The sequence below is a fragment of the Diabrotica undecimpunctata genome, chromosome 1, assembly GCF_040954645.1.
Source record: "Diabrotica undecimpunctata isolate CICGRU chromosome 1, icDiaUnde3, whole genome shotgun sequence".
Lineage (NCBI taxonomy): Eukaryota > Metazoa > Arthropoda > Insecta > Coleoptera > Chrysomelidae > Diabrotica > Diabrotica undecimpunctata.
This window is the reverse complement of record NC_092803.1, coordinates 94,926,850-94,943,453: the sequence shown is the minus strand read 5'-3', so window position 1 is coordinate 94,943,453 and position 16,604 is coordinate 94,926,850. Positions and strand designations below refer to the sequence as shown.

Sequence of the window (16,604 nt, the reverse complement as noted above, 5' to 3'; positions counted from 1 at the left end):
AATTGATTATGATTTAAACTTAAGTTATTGTTCGTTATATATATATTATATTATTTATGTAAGAGATACTTACAGAATAAGCCAATATAGCCACAACATAAAGATACAAAAAGCAAATATCAAACCACTTCGGATCGAGTGGAAATAAAAACCATAAATTTGTATTTATTAATTAATTACAATTTTTATTATAATCCAAATTCTAAAATATACAAGTCAATAGAATCTTCAACAGTCCTAAAACAGATAAAATATTTAAGTCATTTATTCACAAAGTAAGAAGTTTCAATTTGTTAGTAAACATACAGTTAACATGGATAGAGCTCAGAAAATAAAACGTGTTAGGAGGTGAAATAGGATATATCTCATAAATAAGAGTTCAGAATGATATAATCTTTAATGGACAGGTAATCTGAAGACAATTCTCAGTGATTCAATATCAAAAATGCTTTCAGATAGCTTTAAAATTAAATAAAAGCAAAATAAAAGCAACTAATTCATGTTAAAATTGGTGTATGTCAAATTTGTTAGTAAAAATTTTAATATTTAAATTATCATTTGTTGTAGAAATTATATGTCAAAAGAATGCTTAAATTCTCTAGTATTTGTTTCAATTCATTTCAAAAGTCAATATAGTTCTCAAGATTTAACAATTTATGAAAATTTAAAATATTTTTTATTTTAATCATAAATGTCAAAAATATACAAAAATCCTGTCAGATCTTAAAAAACATTGTCAAAATGCTTGGAGATCTGGTAAGCAATGAAAAATAAAAGATAGAAAATCAATAGTTACGAAAGGACAGAAAATTTTTGATTATTTTTCAGCAGTCACAATTTTTCAAAAGTATTTTAAAAAACCTTAAAAAAGTCCTGAATTATAACAAAGTATATTCAAATTACCTTGCCGATAAGAAACCATCGTTTCTGATTAAATTTTAGCAAAGCCTGCAGATTAACAGTATATTTTCCGATAAGGGAATTGTTAGCAGTCATCATAAAGAGGTCCACAGCTACCAGAAAGGTGAGTTTTTCCACTCATTTGAATTCTCGCTGAATAAAGAGACCGTTTGGTGTTTATTTTTGACTGAAGATCATTTAAAATTCATTTTGGGTACTTATAAATATTTCTCAACCATTGGAGAGATAATTCTGATAGTTTTGCGGCCCTAATCCATTGGAAGACGTCACTGAAAGATGCAATCTTTGTTAATGAAGATTTCCATAAAATTTTTAGAGAAGGGATTATCTGAAAGACGAAAGTGAACTTTAATAAAGTTAAACGCAAGTTTTGAAATTTCTTTAGAAATAATCTTACCTTTTTTTTTTAAGCAGCCTATATCATTCTAAATCATCTTTGTGTTAAAAAACAAAATAATTTGAAGTCAAGTTCACAAAAAATTTTATTATCGCTTTTGTAATATTAACCAAATATAATTCACCGTTTCTTTTGCTTACTAAAATCATTAAACAAAACAGTTAAACTAAAAAAATTGAAGGATTATAAACCTTTGTTTTCGCTCTAAAAAGATAGTAAGTGAGGTTATAAATACTTTGACAAACAAACACGTATTAGATCTTAGATCAAGTATTTCTTGTTGCAACTTCACAAAACACTAATTTCATATACTTACTTCAATATTGTATTACGTCATAAATCTAAATCCATTCATATTAGTATTAAACGGTTAAGTATTGGCTTATTTATTGGAAGAATCTTAAATAATTTTTTTTATATATTATACAAGATATCGTTGTGTAATATTTAATTGATCACTTGTGAATAATTGCACAGTACATTAAAAATAAAACTTCTTGTGTGGTGATTTTTGCTTTATATAATTTTATATAGCTTTATCAAGCAGTACAGGTCACAGAACTCGCTTGAGTTAAGAGTCTGCATGTTCTAAGACAAATAAGTAAAAAAAAATTTAAATTCAAAATACAGATTTAGAGAATACAAGGTGAGTAGAATAAATGTTTGTCAAATTTTTTTTATTTTCAGGCGTTCAATAATTTTTATTAAAAGCATTTCTAAATTTAACAATATTACAAATTAATCAACTTAAAAAAATTATTTTTATCTTCATAAAGCTAGCCGGTAAATAAGAGCAACTTGTAGTTTTCTTGCATCGAATTCACATATCATAACAATTTGGCGAGCCCAACGTGTGGCTGTGTATTTGGACGGTGACAGGTAGTGCATTATAACAAAGTATTAACCAGTGGTGTACCTTAAACATTTAATAACATAATATACAGGGTGTTAAGAGTATAATTTGTGTAGATAATAAGTTTATTGAGTGAATTGAAATTAAATAAAAATAAACATGGACAAAAGAAAGACTAGATCACATAAGAACGTAGAAGAAGAACAGGAAGTGACAGACAGAACCGAAGAACAAATTAAAGAGACTGAAGAAGTACAGGAGACAATGGAGGAGAAAAGACAGCCAGAAGAAGCACAAATGGAAAGGCAAATGGCAAGTGGAGACCAAGCTCAGCCCGTAAAGAAGGATGAATTGGACTTTCACAAGATGATGGCAATTTTGTTACAGGAAATAAAAAAAACTGAGCAAAATATAAACCAGAAAGCAGAAGAAAATAAACAACATATGACAAAAGAACTTGAAGATACAAAAAAAGAAATAAAACGGGAAATAACACAAAATTTTGATGACAAAATACAACAGATGGCACAACAGGTTGAGGATAAGTTGGGAAAGAAGATAGAAGAAGTAAAAGAAGAGTTAACCCTAGAAATGGCCAAGATGGAAGAGCAGTGCAAAGAACAAATGGAAGTGTTATCGGCACAGCTGGAAAAGAATAATGAAACTCAAAATAAAAAGATTGAATTAATGGAACAAAATTTGAAGCTAGAACAACAAAATAACCAAAAAAAGTTCGAAGATATTGACGAACAAATGGGAGTGTTGGCAGTACAGCTGGAGCATCATATTGAGCAGAAGGAAGAGATATTTCGACGAGACATTAATGAACAGTGGAAGAAAAAAGAAGATGAAATAGATGAAAATATGAATAAGACCAAAGAGATAATGGAGAAAGAAATTGGGAGAGTACAAGAGTCTCTTAAAGAAGTGACACAGAAGGAATTGGATGCAAGGCCGGTTGTACAAACGGTCGAAAGAGATTGTAAAATCTATTTTAGTGGAAGAATAAAACAGCAGCATCCAGTACCTTTCATGAAATTCCTTAGGCACAGATATGCATCTTACAGAAATTTCGAAGACTTTAAAGAATTCATCAGAAACCAGATGACGGATGAGGCGTTACTATGGTTTTCGAACAAAGAAAATGAGTTGGTGGATCTGGAAGACTTTGCGACCAAATTCAGTGAATATTTCTGGGGTCAAGCACAACAGCGTTCAATCAAAAACGAGCTGTTAAGTGGCAAATACAACCCAAATCGTAGCATGTCATACCACCGGTACGCCATGCAAATTTACAGCACAGCTCAATACTTAGACTGTGGTTTTAACGAAGAATACATTGTGGGTTGTATCGTGCAACACTTTGATCGGACATTGGAAGATATCATGATGTTATACAACTTTAAAGAAATAGACAAACTGTGCCAATTTTTGATGATGCATGAGCAACGAAACCCCATGTATCAAAACAATGACCAAGCAAATAATAATAATAATAACAACTTCAAGGGGAGCAATAACTACAGCAGAAACAATAATCAGAACGGCAATAATTTCAATAATCATCGTAATTTTAACAATAACTATAGACAAAATAATGGTAACAACAACTATAATAACTCGAACTTTAGGAATAATAATAATAACTACCGCAACCAAAATAATCAGAACTTTAATCGCCAAAACTATAATCGTAACAATCAAACTAACAACAATAACTATGGAAATAATGGACGGTATCAAAACGGTAATTACAATAATCAAAACAACGGAAATTTTAACAGAAATAATTACAATAATAACAACAGAAACTTTAACTCCGATGGCAATATGAATCATGCATTTTCAAACAGTGCCATTCAACAGAATCAGACAAACAATTCACAACAACAGTCAAATCAAAACTACACAAACAATCGAAACCATAACACTAGAAGTCTAGAAGATATAAATAGAAATAACCAAAAAAGACAAGTGAATTTTCTAAGTCACCATCAATCATACACCGACGTCAGTCAACAAGAGTCACCAATTGAAACACTCAACACATCATCACCATCACAACCCTTTGACACACAATACACAACAGATTCACAATCACCAAATTTTCAATAAAGCACCTGCTAAATGCGGCCGTATGTCACTATGAGCATCCAAGGGAGTTCATAACATTTGGGGAAGAAAAGAAAAATCAAAATTTGCAAGGGTTAATTTTAATTCAGGGTAAATTCTTTCAAAAACAAGTTAAAATTTTAATAGACACGGGTTCTGAAGTTTCACTAATTGACAATAAAGTTATTAATGAATTAAATTTTCAAAAATATTTTTATTCAATTCCAAAGGTTAATCTAGTGGGTGCAAACAACAAAAAACTATATGAAGCAAAGAAGGGAATAATGAGAAAAGTATTCTTTGATACAACCGAATATAGTATGCAATTCAATAGAACCTGAATATGACCAAATTTGTCAAGATGTAAAACTAAGAATCATCAAGAATGGAGAGAAATATTTGAAAAGACAAAACAAAAGGAAGATGAGAACAAACCAAAAATTTCAAAAAGGAGAACTAGTATTAATTAGAGCACATAGGGTAAGCAATTATAGAGATAACATTTGTAACAAACTTTTACCACCATTGGAGGGACCTTATGAAGTTGAAACAGAAGATGGAGAAAATAGTTATTTATTGAAATATCCTGAGAGTGGGTATCTTAGAGGAGTTTTTAACATAAAAGACATTTACAAATATGAACAATAAGTGAAGAAATAAGAAGACATTATTAATTTTAAGTTATATTTATAAAATGAAACAATTTTTTTTTAAGTAAAGGACATGAATGGGATACAGAAGATGGAATAATAATAATAATAATGCTGCTATTTATGAAAAATGATGAAATATGAATTATTGCGGATATTATGATTATGAATATGATATATAATATAATATGAATTATGATGAATTATGAAAGATTATAATGATATAATTATGCAGTATAATAATAAAACTTGGAATGGAATTACAGAAGAAGGATTGGAGAGGAAAAATTTGAAACGAAGATGGCAGAACTCTAAGAAACCAAGGAAGAGAAACAACTATAAAATGGATTCAAAAGTAGAATATAAACTCAACCCTCAACGAAAACTTATTAAAAATAACCGAATGATAATAAAGTCACATTCAAACTAGCTTACACTCTAACCACAAAATGCAGCTCACACGGGCTTAAATAAAACTTAAACTCTATATTTTTTTTATATATTCAAAATAAAACATGCATTAATAAAACAAACTAAAGCAACTTAAGCTTACACATGCAAAATTAAAAGAACAAAACTAATTATTATTTTTTTTCAAAGAGAGCATTCAAACTATCTGCAGCATAATTGTATACCATATATATGCAACTGAATCAAAAATTTAATTGTTTTTAACCATCACACATTCATAAAATCACTGAAACATACACTTGTGTCGACGTTCAGAGAAACAATCACACAACTTGCAAAAAACCAGTCAAAGAAAAATGAATATTTGATATTTGCCAAAAAAATTGTCAAATATGAAATATTAATTTTTGGAGAATTTTTATGAAATTAAAGCTCCTAAACAGTTTTTTTTTTATGAATAGTATGAACATAAAACAAAATGACAATATTGAATATACCACATATATATTTAACTCAAACAATTGTATTATTGTTGTTAATTTAATAGTTGAAACTAGATTCAACAATAAGAAAGAAACTAAAAGCAAAAATAAGCAGAATTCACAGACATGTAACAAACCAATAAGGACTATATTGTATCACCAGATTTAATTAATGTTTTCAAAATAATTTTATTATTATTATAATTAAAACCAGTTGGTTTATTATAAACAAATTCAGCATAATAGAAATAAGATTATTTTAATATGTGAGTTATTATAGCCACTGAGTTATAGTTGGTTGATAAACACTTTTCAATAAAAAAAAAAATATATAAAAAAAAAAAATTTAAACCAAAAACAATTGTTGATCATGAAATTGATTATGATTTAAACTTAAGTTATTGTTCGTTATATATATATTATATTATTTATGTAAGAGATACTTACAGAATAAGCCAATATAGCCACAACATAAAGATACAAAAAGCAAATATCAAACCACTTCGGATCGAGTGGAAATAAAAACCATAAATTTGTATTTATTAATTAATTACAATTTTTATTATAATCCAAATTCTAAAATATACAAGTCAATAGAATCTTCAACAGTCCTAAAACAGATAAAATATTTAAGTCATTTATTCACAAAGTAAGAAGTTTCAATTTGTTAGTAAACATACAGTTAACATGGATAGAGCTCAGAAAATAAAACGTGTTAGGAGGTGAAATAGGATATATCTCATAAATAAGAGTTCAGAATGATATAATCTTTAATGGACAGGTAATCTGAAGACAATTCTCAGTGATTCAATATCAAAAATGCTTTCAGATAGCTTTAAAATTAAATAAAAGCAAAATAAAAGCAACTAATTCATGTTAAAATTGGTGTATGTCAAATTTGTTAGTAAAAATTTTAATATTTAAATTATCATTTGTTGTAGAAATTATATGTCAAAAGAATGCTTAAATTCTCTAGTATTTGTTTCAATTCATTTCAAAAGTCAATATAGTTCTCAAGATTTAACAATTTATGAAAATTTAAAATATTTTTTATTTTAATCATAAATGTCAAAAATATACAAAAATCCTGTCAGATCTTAAAAAACATTGTCAAAATGCTTGGAGATCTGGTAAGCAATGAAAAATAAAAGATAGAAAATCAATAGTTACGAAAGGACAGAAAATTTTTGATTATTTTTCAGCAGTCACAATTTTTCAAAAGTATTTTAAAAAACCTTAAAAAAGTCCTGAATTATAACAAAGTATATTCAAATTACCTTGCCGATAAGAAACCATCGTTTCTGATTAAATTTTAGCAAAGCCTGCAGATTAACAGTATATTTTCCGATAAGGGAATTGTTAGCAGTCATCATAAAGAGGTCCACAGCTACCAGAAAGGTGAGTTTTTCCACTCATTTGAATTCTCGCTGAATAAAGAGACCGTTTGGTGTTTATTTTTGACTGAAGATCATTTAAAATTCATTTTGGGTACTTATAAATATTTCTCAACCATTGGAGAGATAATTCTGATAGTTTTGCGGCCCTAATCCATTGGAAGACGTCACTGAAAGATGCAATCTTTGTTAATGAAGATTTCCATAAAATTTTTAGAGAAGGGATTATCTGAAAGACGAAAGTGAACTTTAATAAAGTTAAACGCAAGTTTTGAAATTTCTTTAGAAATAATCTTACCTTTTTTTTTAAGCAGCCTATATCATTCTAAATCATCTTTGTGTTAAAAAACAAAATAATTTGAAGTCAAGTTCACAAAAAATTTTATTATCGCTTTTGTAATATTAACCAAATATAATTCACCGTTTCTTTTGCTTACTAAAATCATTAAACAAAACAGTTAAACTAAAAAAATTGAAGGATTATAAACCTTTGTTTTCGCTCTAAAAAGATAGTAAGTGAGGTTATAAATACTTTGACAAACAAACACGTATTAGATCTTAGATCAAGTATTTCTTGTTGCAACTTCACAAAACACTAATTTCATATACTTACTTCAATATTGTATTACGTCATAAATCTAAATCCATTCATATTAGTATTAAACGGTTAAGTATTGGCTTATTTATTGGAAGAATCTTAAATAATTTTTTTTATATATTATACAAGATATCGTTGTGTAATATTTAATTGATCACTTGTGAATAATTGCACAGTACATTAAAAATAAAACTTCTTGTGTGGTGATTTTTGCTTTATATAATTTTATATAGCTTTATCAAGCAGTACAGGTCACAGAACTCGCTTGAGTTAAGAGTCTGCATGTTCTAAGACAAATAAGTAAAAAAAAATTTAAATTCAAAATACAGATTTAGAGAATACAAGGTGAGTAGAATAAATGTTTGTCAAATTTTTTTTATTTTCAGGCGTTCAATAATTTTTATTAAAAGCATTTCTAAATTTAACAATATTACAAATTAATCAACTTAAAAAAATTATTTTTATCTTCATAAAGCTAGCCGGTAAATAAGAGCAACTTGTAGTTTTCTTGCATCGAATTCACATATCATAACAATATATATATATATACATATATATATATATATATATATATATATATATATATATATATATATATATATATATATATATATATATATGTATATATATATATATATATATATATATATATATATATATATATATATATATATATATATATATATGTATATATATATATATATATGTATATATATATATATATATATATGTATATATATATATATATATATATATATATATATATATATATATGTATGTATATACATGTGTACATGCATGTGTTTGTATACATAATATATTTTTAGTCCACATTATTTAATTTTATTATCTTAAAATACTGTGTACTTAACCACTATTTTGTATATTGTTGTAAGTTGTAACATTTAATTGGTTTGTCCCTGTGTTGTTAGCCTAGTTTAAGATATAGGTGCCGGAGTTAGGCAACACGGATGACGGGGGTTAGACAGATCAGGTGAAGGTTGCCGAAGCTCGGGCATGGAGGTATGTTTTAGGGTTGAGAATAAACTGATGTTTATGTGAAGTAAGGATTATTATTTGTAACCCCTCTTCGATAACACGACATGGTGGCAGCTGGTGCTTTGTTTTGTTAACATTAAACAAGCAAAGAGTGATCGAACGTGACAGCAGTGCTAGTCTTATGCATAACCTATAAATCAGAGGGGACCTAAAAATCCTTAAAATGGATGCACCTATCCAAATAAATAAAGAAGTGTTTGCGAACATTTCGGCTCCAAGCGAATTTGATTTTACACAGCCCCAGACATGGCACCAATGGAAGAAAAGAGTAGAGAGATATATGTCTGTAAGTGGATTTGGACAAAAATCTGACAAGGATAAACTAGACCTTTTGTTGTATTTAATGAGAAATGAAGCAGAAGATATTTTACTTCAAAATCAACCAGGGGAGAATGCATCCTTTCAAGACGTAATGCAGATTTTCGACAATCATTTTATTCCCCGAAGAAATACAATCTTTGAGAGATTTCAATTTAATTCAAGGGTACAAAGGCCAGGAGAACCTGTGGGAAACTTTATTTCAAGTCTACATACTCTTGCAGAGCACTGTAGCTATGGAGCTCTTAAAGATGAGTTAATTCGTGACAGGATTGTTATCGGAATAGCTGATAAAAAGGTGAGCGAAAGAATGCAACTAAATGATGGTTTGGCACTAGAGAAGGCAATACAAATAGCACGCCAAGCTGAACTTCAAGATAGTCAAAATAGAATTATGAGACAGGAGCAGTCAGTTAGTGCAGTTAAACAGGACTACAGGGAGCGTAGTGATAAAAGACATCAAGGTAAGAGTTTTGCTAAACAAGAAACAACTCATGAGAAAGTTAAGGAAGGTTACAGATGTGGATACTGTGGCATACCTACATGTAAAAATAGGGAGAAATGTCCAGCCAAGTTCTCTGAATGCAGATCTTGTTCACGTAGAGGTCATTGGAGTGTGATGTGCAGGAAGAAAGCTGTCAGAGCTGTTAAGTGTTCAAGGTCCACCAGTAGCAGTAGTACAGACGACGAAGGAAGGGATTCAGTAAATCAAGTGGTACATACAGATTCCTTTATTGGCCAAGTGTACCTAGACAAGAAGGATCGTTGGTATGTAGACATCTTATTGGATGACAAATTTAAGGTACCTTTTTTTGTGGATACAGGAGCAGATGTTAACTGTTTTCCCTATGAAAAATTACCTCCAGAATATATGGGTAAAATTGTGGCATGTGATGCAATTGGTGCAGCGGACGATCATAAATTGGACACAGTGGGTAAGCTACATATAAAATTTACTTATGACGGTTTTACAAATGATGAAACAATATATTGTATTAGGAAGTTGAGACAACCTATATTAAGCAGAGAGTCAATCATTAGGTTTAATGTTCTAAATTTTTCTAAATGTAAGCTTAAACAGGTAAATCAAATCAGTTGCAATGTTGTTCATTGTAATCAATCTAAGAGTACTAATATGTTTTCAAAATTTAATTTAGAGTCTGTTGCTAAAACATTTCCTGGTATTTTTAGTGATATAGGTGAATTTAAAATAGAAATGTCAATTAGAATTAAGCCAGATGCTAAACCTTATGTACAGAGCGTTCCCAGAACTGTTCCTTTACCTCTGTTACCAAAATTAAGAATTGAAATTGATAGATTGCTAAAATTAGGGATAATTGAACCCATTGAAGATCCTACTTCTTGGGTCAGCCCAATTGTTTGTGTGGACAAGGGAGATTGTGTACGGCTTTGTGGTGACTATACTAAACTTAATGAAAACGTGTTACGGTCACATTTTCCTCACGGGAAAATATCTCATACACTAGCACAGTTGAAAGGGTCTAAATTCTTCTCAAAATTGGATACCACAAGTGGGTTTTACCAAATAAAATTGAATAAGGAAAGTCAGTTGTTAACAACTTTTATAACACCTTTTGGCAGATTTTTCTTTAAAAGGCTTCCATTTGGTATATCTTGTGCCCCAGAGTATTTTACTATGAGATTTTCAAAAATCTTAACTGGCATTGAAGGCTGTGTTGTCCATATAGATGACATTCTTATTCATGCAAGGACAATAGAGGAACATGACAATATTTTGAACACAGTCCTAACAAAACTTCATAAGGAAGGTATTACACTAAATAAAAACAAATGCTCTATAGCAACGAAAACAGCTAAATACTTGGGTCATATGGTCTCTGAGCAAGGGATATTAATTGATCCAGATAGGGTTAAAGCTATCCGTGATTTTCCTGAACCAAAAAATAAGACCGAGCTGTTAAGATGGCTGGGTATGATTAATTTTGCTGCAAAATACATTCATAATAAATCTGAGATTCTTGAACCATTAACACATTTACTAAAAAAATATATTAACTTTTTGTGGGGTCCAGCACAAGATAAAGCTTTCAGCACTTTAAAACAAAAGTTAGAGAGCCCTCCAAATCTAGCGTTTTTTGATGCTAATAAAACCATAATTGTTAGTGCAGACTCAAGTTGTTTTGGTATAGGTGCATGTCTATTTCAAGAAAATGTAGATCATACTCGGGAAATAGTGGCTTTTACATCTAGGCTTCTGAACTCAGCTGAAACACGATATGCTCAGATTGAGAAAGAAGCTCTTGCACTTACCTGGGCAGCAGAATATTTTTACGATTTTATTTCAGGAGTTCCTAACCTAATTTTTGAAACAGACCATAAACCTTTACTACAAATTCTGCAAACTAAAAATTTAGATGAGTTAACGCCACGTTTGCAAAGATTTCGAATGCGCTTAATGCGATACAAGTATACTGTAATCTACACGCCGGGAAAAAATTTAATTGTAGCAGATACTTTAAGTCGGGCCCCTTTACAAACAGATACGTTAGCTAATAAAGAACTAACTGCAGAAACTGCAGCATATGTGCAGTCAATTATTCATAATTTACCAATTAAAGATTATTTTTTGAATTTAATAAAAACAGAACAAGAAAATGAATATATTTGTAAAAAACTAAAAGAATATTCTTTGTCTTCTTGGCCTGAAAGATCTAAATTGCCATTTGAATTGTTGCCATACTATCAATATAGATATGAAATTTCCTATTCGGAACAATTACTTTTAAAAGGGTCTCGCATAATCATTCCTAAGAGTCTTCAACTCAAGGTGTTGGAATTTATTCATACAGGCCACATGGGAATTGTAAAATGTCGAGATCGTGCCAAACAGAGCGTTTGGTGGCTGGGTTTGTCATCCCAGATTAATAACCTAGTCACACATTGTCCCCAATGTGTTGAACACAGAGTAAATCATAGAGAAACATTTCATAAAGACAATACTGTACAAAGGCCGTGGCAAAAACTGGGGGTTGATTTGTTTAAATGTTATGATAAGTGGTACTTGATTGCCACTGACTACTTTTCACATTGGTTTGAAATTTTTACTTTAACCAATATGACAGAAGATGCCATTATTCCTAAACTTAAAGATATTTTCTCTCGTTATGGTATCCCAGAGGAAGTTAGATCCGACTGTGGTACTCAATTTTCATCAAAATTTATAAAGTTTTCAAAAGAATATAATTTTGTTCATAAGACGAGCAGTCCACACTGGCCACAGAGCAACGGTGGAGTGGAGCGCACTGTACAAATTGCAAAAAGATTAATTCAGAAAAATAAAAAAGAGGACCTAAGTTTGGCATTGTTAGCATACAGATGTACACCCCTAGAATGTGGTGTTTCACCTTCTGAATTATTAATGAATAGAAAATTAAGATCTAACTTGCCCCAGCTTCCAAGCTTATTAAACTTTTCAAAAGAACTAAACACTGAAAATAAAAAGAACGAAATAAAGGATAAACAAGTGAAAAACTACAATAAGCGACACAATGCCAAGGATTTAGATCCTCTTAAGGTTGGTGATTCTGTGTGGTTGGTTGATATCAGGAAATATGGGCAAGTTGTTGCGATCTGTCAGGAACCCAGGTCCTATATAATTGAAACTGAAACTGGGAAATTTAGAAGAAATAGATGGCATTTGATTCATGCACCCTACTGTTTCCCTGTATTGAGCACCCAACCAGAATCCTCAAATGATTATGTTCCGCCAATTTCTAGTAACACAAAGCTAATGCCTTGCTCTAATCAAAGCAATGGTGACATACAGGGTAAAATTATGGAGGAAAGTAGTAGGGGGGAACCCAGTGTATTTCCGGACAAAATCGAACAAAGTGGAAATCATGTTTTACCTCCATCGGGTCAGGATAAAAGTGATAGTGACACTGATAGTGTATCGGACTTTGAGTGCGTAAAGCCTAGCAGGCCAAAAAGACTTGTGAAGAAACCGGTTCATTTAACAGATTATGTTTGTAGTAGTTTAAGTTAGTTTAGGTATAAGATCATCAATGACACAGGGATCTTTTATAAAAAAAAAAAGGGAGATGTGTTGTTAGCCTAGTTTAAGATATAGGTGCCGGAGTTAGGCAACACGGATGACGGGGGTTAGACAGATCAGATGAAGGTTGCCGAAGCTCGGGCATGGAGGTATGTTTTAGGGTTGAGAATAAACTGATGTTTATGTGAAGTAAGGATTATTATTTGTAACCCCTCTTCGATAACACGACAGTCCCTTATATTAGCCCGCATCCACACAGACAGCGGTCAGGATTTCAGAGTTCTGAATAAATAAATCTTAATGTGTCGACAGGGATCTGTCCTATTCTGGTGATGATAGGGATATAACATGGGATGACTGATCTTAAGATGACATACTGGTGAAAGAATCTGTTGATTGTAATTGTGTTTGTCATTTCAGGCATAAAAACGTTATTATCCTCTGTTGTTTGGAGTTTATACTGAGCAAATATAGTTAATATATCAGGTTTTAACAAAGCTTGCATTCTGGGTGAAAACTTTAAACATACCTTAGAAATAACTGATTTACCTTATCCATTGTTCTTTTTTTTGCTCGTTTTTTCTTTTCGCTATCATTCGATATTCCTCATTCTTAGGTTGTCTTTTTGCAATAAGCAATATTGTGGTAGGGCCTTACAGACTTTCGATTTGCAACATCTGAAAGTTACATCTTTTATCGTTGAGAAATGAAAATCGCTCAAATTAGTTTTTTTCAGTCTAACTAATACTGATACTGATTACTAATATCTTACTAATACTGATTCAGTTATCCTTCTGAGGTTAGCATCATAGAATTGTATCACAATTCGTCAGTGCAACTTACTAGTCGTTGAGATTATTTATACAAAGCTTTGACACTCAACATTAATAACACACATGTAAAATATAACATATACAATAATGGACAAAATACATTTTAAATAAACGAAGTTTTACTATCCTTAACAAAATTTTAAAATTTATTTTGTCCATTATTTTATATGTTATATATTATATGTGTGTTATTAATGTTGAGTGTCGAAGCTTTATATAAATAATCTCAACGACTAGTTAGTTGCACTGACGAATTGTGATATATTGTAAATATTTACACATTATTCTTATTACAGTGTTTTGAAAAAGAAATAAAACAATTCCGAAAGCTAGACCAAAAGTCAAAAGAGTGTTTCTGTAACATCCAGGCCAAACTTCTGACTGCAGCCCTAATAAATTGAGTTTTGTATATATATATATATATATATATATATATATATATTGTTATGGATTAGTTTATCGATCAGAAATAGAATAAAGAGTTTTTTTATTATTTTAATATACCGCGGGCATATAAGTTAAAATACAACCCTGTACTTATTTGTAATAGACCATAAGAGAAAACATTGTTCCGTGAAAGACTGAGTGAATAGTGAAAGGACAATGGAACCCGAATAATTATAGATTTAAGGAATAAACTTTGTAATTGTATTTTGCGTTGGGCATTTTTCGAAAGTAAATAAGAATTAGATTTAGATATGAGATAACAAGAATTTGGAAACTTATTTCTGTTAAAAAAGGCAAAATTGTTAATGGTTTCTGAAAAGTAATTTGAGTGAAAGTAGTTTATTTGTTTTAAATATTATGTTGGAAATTTTCTAAATCGAAAATAAGTGGGAAAGATGAATGCTTATGATTGGTTAAAAAGGAATGATGAGGAATGAGAGAGTTGAGAAGGTTTGTCTGGGGAGATTGAAAAGATTATTATGTTACCGGCAGACCAGAAGAGAAGACGTGTTTTCGTGTAGTCAATCTGAGTACCAGTGTTTTCGTTTGTTAGTGAAAAAGGTGGAAGCTGAGAGCAGATCAAAATTGAGAAGATTAATACCTCTTTTGAGTCTGCATAGTCCACGAGATATAATTGAGAAAGAAAGGAGAATTTGTGAATAAAGAATACCGGTCAAAAGAGGCTTGGGCTTGTGTTTTCGGAGGAGTAGTTTGCTGGTATGCGGTTTGGATCGATGCTGAGAACGGGAAAGATTTGATGGTAGCCGGACATAATCAATCAAGGAAAGAACTGTGGTTTTGATCGAGAGGAGACATCATTGGTGTAAAAAAATTAAAGGTCAGTCAAATAATTTGAATGAAAGAAAATTTTAAGATATTGTAAAAATAAAATCAAATATAAGCATACGAACTAAGATTCCAAGTTTCAAAGAGTTATTTTTTTGTCAATAAATTATATTTTTATATGATCATTTTTTTTAGTAGATATTATTATAAAACAGATCAATAGATAGTTTGTAATTAAAATTAAATTTAGAGTATAGGAGTTTGTTGGGAAAGATAATTGCCCACAAAAAGTTATTTATTAACATTCATCGTATTGCTTATTGAAAATAAATAATAATTTGTGTGCATATTTATGTTGTTTTAATGTTAGTTCCGTTTCCTGTTCTATCCCGATTATGAGCAACTAGGAGATACTGAACCCACTAGAAGAGATATATAAAGTAAACTGATTAAAGTAAAATTAAAAAGGCACCCTGAGAATTTTTAATAGTAATTGAATTGTATGACTCTGCATAAATTAGTGAATTAATTAATTAAATAATTGGATTAATTAAATTAGTGTTAATTAATAATAAAACATCATAAAGCAGATCACAACAATATATATATATATATATATATATATATATATATATATATATATATATATATATATATATATATATAATATCTATATATAATTATATATAAATAAGAATAAAAATATATGTATATAAACTTCATTCTAGAACTAAATCAGTTAATTTTTCTGTTTTCAACTTAGCAGAGTTCTTGTGTTCTCTGTGAGTAGAACGCCAAACTGTAAGAGTTCTCACTGACCGCTGGTAGTTTGTGTTATTAGATTAGGCTGTAAGTGCTACAAAGAACTCAGAATGTCTGGCCGATGTTTGTTGCTTATTAGGCTTTTATTTGATATTAGAATTACAAACAAATTATTTAAATACTGACAAGATTTTGTCACAACATTTAGAACACTAAATTATACTACATTCACCTGTCCCTATTTTTGAACAAAATATTGCAATTATCTTGGTTCATTTTTAGTTCCAGCTGATTTACAGCTAGATTGAAAATCTGAATTTTCCAATCTTGGTTCATAATTATCATCAGGTTATTGAACAGGTAAATTTTTTGTCTCATCTGGTATTGATTCAGTAGTAGAATTCTCTAGTGTGTTATTTGGACTTTCATCATTATCGTGATTCAATAATATAACAATTCAATTCAACAGTAAACTTCGTATATAGTGCAGAGCACCTGGTAAAGGAGTTTCCCATTTAGTGATGTCTACATTTTTGGTTTTCACT

At 30.1% G+C, this 16,604-nt stretch overlaps 1 long non-coding RNA gene across 1 annotated transcript; it reads right to left on the bottom strand.

Moving 5' to 3' along the window:
• Positions 1-2,010: 2,010 nt before the first annotated feature.
• On the bottom strand, positions 2,011-8,168 carry LOC140439662 (uncharacterized). Its single transcript, XR_011950679.1, has 4 exons — positions 7,519-8,168; positions 7,104-7,449; positions 6,274-6,437; positions 2,011-2,234 (listed from the first exon to the last, which is right to left on the bottom strand). It is a non-coding gene; the product is annotated as an uncharacterized lncRNA (long non-coding RNA).
• Between the last annotated feature and the right edge of the window lie 8,436 nt (positions 8,169-16,604).